General features: G+C 46.1%; 1 protein-coding gene across 14 annotated transcripts in view; it reads right to left on the reverse strand.

Annotated features, from left to right (window-relative positions):
- The window catches only part of AOPEP (aminopeptidase O (putative)), a 379,056-nt gene that overhangs the window by 95,360 nt on the left and 278,888 nt on the right, over window positions 1–4,808 (reverse strand). Inside the window, exon 12 of one of the 14 annotated variants that reach the window (XR_001830584.2) lies at window positions 4,022–4,213. The exons of the other annotated variants lie outside the window; for them this stretch is intronic. The gene's annotated coding sequence lies outside the window, so the exon portion shown is untranslated. The remainder of the gene's footprint in view (window positions 1–4,021; window positions 4,214–4,808) is intronic. 14 annotated transcript variants of the gene reach the window in all.

The following is a 4,808-nucleotide window of genomic DNA, read 5'->3' on the forward strand; positions in this document are numbered from 1 at the left end:
TAGAGACGGGGTTTCACCATGTTGACCAGGATGGTCTCGATCTCTTGACCTCGTGATCCACCCGCCTCAGCCTCCCAAAGTGCTGGGATTACAGGCTTGAGCCACCGCGCCCGGCCTGAACACCGTCCTTCTTAAACACACATTTGGATTTGTGCTGTTTGACAGTCATTGACAGTTACCCTGACCTGTGATACACTTGTTGGCTGGCCACCACCTTCGTGCTAACACTCTCCCGCTTTGTCTCAGCTCCAGGGAGAAAGACAGGGACTCTGTTTGGAAGTGTGCTTTTGAAAGCAAGTAAGAGGATGTGAAAAACATCCCTTAAAGGCTTTAAAGGTGCATCAAGATACACTTTTTGTTTAACCATTTACTTTTTTCTGTTTATTTGTTTGGGTGGCCTGGCCTGGTATTTATCTAATTTAGTTTCCATCTCAAGTGAGGAATGGCTGTATCCTTCCAAAGGAAAAGGCCTGAACTCATCTGTATATATATTCACATGCACTCACAACAAAAAATATACGAGCTTTTCAATGCAATGAAGTCCAGTACTTCCTATGCAAAATATTCCATCCAGATACACAGGGCTACCATTTAGAAATACTTAATTTAAGAGGGGCACGTATACTCAGGACACATATTTATGAAAAGCCCTGGAAAATGAGGTCCACATCCTATATCCGTAAAAGAACAGGAACAAACAGCTTCAAGAAAGAGTAGTCATTAATGAAAAGTCATCAGTTCTCAGGGCCCTCTGCCATACTCCTTTATTATCTGTTTATAGGTCTTCATAGAAACTAAGGCAACGATGGGACCAAAAATTCAAAATGCCTCAATTTGATGGGCTGAGGACTCAGAATCCTGTATTCAAGCCATAGCTCTGCCACTAACTAGTACAGCAGGCTTGGGCAGATGACTACCCTTCTCCTGGGGCTCAGCTCCCCCGCTGAGAAGGTGACACACTGCACTCTAATATTCATCTGTAGCCTATGATTCTACAGCAAATCCGAAGTTGTGCAATACCAGAAAAAAATTAATATTTAACCATGAAGCAGCAGAGGCCACACTGAAGAAAAACCATGTAGGTATTAAACATACACCTATTTGGTACCATAGGATGGCTTTCACAAAAGAGAAGGAAAAAAACTCTGACTCTAAAAGTAGCCAGGCGATCCTGATGGCTTTCCTGGTCAGCAGGGCGCTGTGGCTGCAGGAGCTGGGACAAGTCACTGTGAGCATTGTGGGGGGCCATAGTGGGAGCAGAGGCCTAAAAAGCCCTGCATGCTGTTTTTCTATCAGCATGTACCCTGATTCTGCCTGATGTCAAACAGCCAAAGGGTCATGCATGTGTGTGCAGCCATGTGTGCAATCCATTCAACTGCTGCTTCGCAGGGATTCACCCTCCAGGTGTGGGAAGAGTACGATGCCAATATAAAATAATCTGCTTTTGGCCCGGCCCAGTGGCTCACGCCTGTAATCCCAGCACCTTGGGAGGCTGAGGCAGGAGGATCGCCTGAGGTCAGGAGGTCAAGATTAACCTGGCCAACATGGTGAAACACTGTCTCTACTAAAAACACAAAAAATTAGCCAGGCATGGTGGTGCACACCTGTAGGCCCAGCTACTTGGGAGACTAAGGCAGGAGAATTGCTTGAACCCGGGAGGCAGAGGTTGCAGTGAGCGGAGATCGCGCCACTGCACTCCAGTATGAGCGACAGTGAAACTCTGTCTCAAAAATGAATAAATTAATTTATTAATCTGCTTTTCATGAAGAGTAGCAGAGTATGCCTTTAGCCTAGTAAAACAGAAAACGGGGGCAGTTTTTCTTTAAAAGCAGAATCAGATGTTTTTTCCATTGACATAAGGTTTACACTCTAGAGTTGCTATCTTTGTCCTAATTCTTTGAGTTTGTATTGCTCCTTCTTTCTAAAAAGGTTTCTCTATGAAATAAAGCAGTACTGCAGTGAAATCCTGTTACAGGTCCGCTCATTATGAAGGATGCAGTAGTCCTTCCTTCTGCGACTCTCTGTGGGCCAAAACTTAAAGGCCTGAAAGACAGGTACTGCCTATGTGTCCAAATATGGCCCAGCAGATTTTACACCTTGAGGACAGTCATGCTGGCTCCCATGCACAATGAGCCAGCTGACTTGTGACTAAGTGGGGCTTCAGCAGTCTCCTGCCTCCAAGCATACCATTTTCTTACAGATTTAGCCTCCCAGTGGGATATGGCAAACACAAGACATCAACCTCCACAGTTCCTCACAGGTCTCAAACTCTGGGGTAGAGGCCTATTGAGCAAGGTTGGTCTGCAGATGCTCCCACAAACCATGAGCTTATGGGCGGGGTCTGTGCCCTTTCAGCTTTATATGCAAATGGCCCAGCACAATGTTTGGCTAATTGCTTCAACTAATAAACTAAAACACAAAGACAAATGTTTGGGTTACTTAGCTGGGTGTGGTGGTTCACGTCTGTTATCCCAGCACTTTTGGAGGCCGAGGCGGGTAGATCACAAGGTCACGAGTTCGAGACAAGCCTGGCCAATATGGTGAAACCCCGTTTCTATTAAAAATACAAAAATTAGATGGGCATGGTAGCACACGCCTGTAATCCTAGCTACTTGAAAGGCTGAGGCAGGAGAATCACTTGAACCCGGGAGGTGGAAGTTGCAGTGAGCCGAGATTGCGCCACTGCCCTCCAGCCTGGCAACAGAGCGAGACTCTAACAACAACAACAAAAAAGTTTGGGTTACTCAGGAAGAGTAGAAAAATGAAGGATTCTAAGGGTTTAGGTTGTATTAGAAAACAAACTTCTTGGCCGGGCGCGGTGGCTCACACCTGTAATCCCAGCACTCTGGGAGGCCAAGGCGGGCAGATCATGAGGTTAGGAGATCAAGACCATTCTGGCCAACATGGTGAAACCCTGTCTCTACTAAAAATACAAAAATTAGCTGGGTGTGGTGACGGGTACCTCTAATCCCAGTTACTCGGGAGGCTAAGGCAGGAGAATGGCTTGAACCTGGGAGGCAGAGGTTGCAGTGAGCCGAGATCCCACCATTGCACTCCAGGCTAGGCTGGAAACAGGGTGAGACTCTGTCTCAAAAAAAAAAAAAGAAACTTCATTTGATAGAATATATTTCAGAATATGAGATAATTACAGATCATGTCGACCCGTTCCAGCCCTCCCTATGGAGATGCTGACCCAGCAGCAGGTTTGGGCTGTCTCCGGGATCTGCAGTTTTAAGCAGCCTCCTGCATAATTCTGATGACCAGGTCTCCCTGAACGCCTTCAACTCAAGCCTGCAGAGTTAGACTCCCAGCAAGAACCCAGCTTGATCCTATTATTAAAACCCACACATACATGGGCCACTACCAACTATCTCCATTAGCTGCATATTTTCAAAGCTAGTGGCTTCTGCTTCCTTTTCCTTCTTGTTATGCTTCGATGTTCGAAGGCAGGACAGGGTTAGCCTTCCTACACCTAGCAAATACTAGCTTTCTCTCTACAGTGTCATACCTTGAATGTGTCCATGTGCATCTGAGCCAGTTCAGAATTCTTATAGTTTTTAAAGGAAAACTATCTCAAATGCCCTTTATCCCAAATGAGAAAGCCATCCTCATGTGCCTTCCTCTGTACTCACTGAAAAGAAATATACGTCTAAACCAAGATCCTGAGGGCTGACTTCCCAATATCCCTCCCCATCGTGAGTAGGATTTGGGTGCATCAGCTGCATCACATTCATCTGTGCTTGTTTCATGTGGCTTCCTACTCATTCCTATGGATACAGGCGTTCCTCAGCCCACTGCATGTTCTCTCTGGATAGGCAGACACCATTGGTTATCCAGAGACTTAATGCTGTTTTTAGAAGCATCCATATAAATGAATAGCTTCTGGACCTGAACGTTCAACGTCAGAAACCAAGGAGAAAAAGTCAGTCGAGCTGTTCCACTCACTCCTCCAGACTACCTCTTCCCTGCACAGAGGGAAAAGTATGGCTTTTTACTCAGGGAGCCAAGCCTGCTGACCCACCTGACCATGTTTCTGTCACATGCTGCTCAAGTCCTGCCACTCCTTCCACAAGCCGTCAATGGCTCCTCAATGTGTAGAAACTCTGCAGCGTCACATTCAAGTCCCTGTGTAATCTGGCTGGGTTGTGCCCACTGACCATTCCCCCTTACAGATCCTGCCCTCCATGTAAAACAAGCAACAATGAACATGTCCCTAACAAGAAAAACAGAAAGGGGAAAGATTACAACCCCAAGTCGTGATCAAAACGCATTCACCCAGTACATTTTATCAGTATTAAATGCATTCATCCCTCTATTATTCAGGAGCAGAACAACCTTGGTTAGAGTGTTGCAGGGGTTGGGGCGTAGGAGGGACCTCAGAGTGAGAAGGAGGCTGAATGGGAAGGATTCTTGCCTCACCCTTCCAGCTGAGGACACCACCTTGATTTCACTGGGGCTGGGATGCTACCTGCTGAACCTTCATCACGGTTATGACACTAGTTAATCAGCTTCCCAGCACTGAGATCTGTGCCTGAAGCTGTACAAACAGGCACACTGAGTTTTCCAGCAGCGCACCTTGAATATGCCACTCTCCCTGTCTGTAAAGGCCTTCCTTCTCCACAATCTCCACCTGCCCATGCTCTACTTGCCTGTTCTTCAAGACTGGCTTCAAATGGCACCTAAACTCTCTCTGCTTCCACAAATGGAAATGGCCTTTCTTCTGAACACTAAGTTTTTCAGCACGTATTGCTTTCTGCCTTAGGTTATTTATGCATCTATTTTTCTTTCTTTCTTTTTTTTTTTTTTTT

The sequence above is a fragment of the Cebus imitator genome, unplaced genomic scaffold, assembly GCF_001604975.1.
Source record: "Cebus imitator isolate Cc_AM_T3 unplaced genomic scaffold, Cebus_imitator-1.0 Scaffold196, whole genome shotgun sequence".
NCBI classification, from domain to species: domain Eukaryota; kingdom Metazoa; phylum Chordata; class Mammalia; order Primates; family Cebidae; genus Cebus; species Cebus imitator.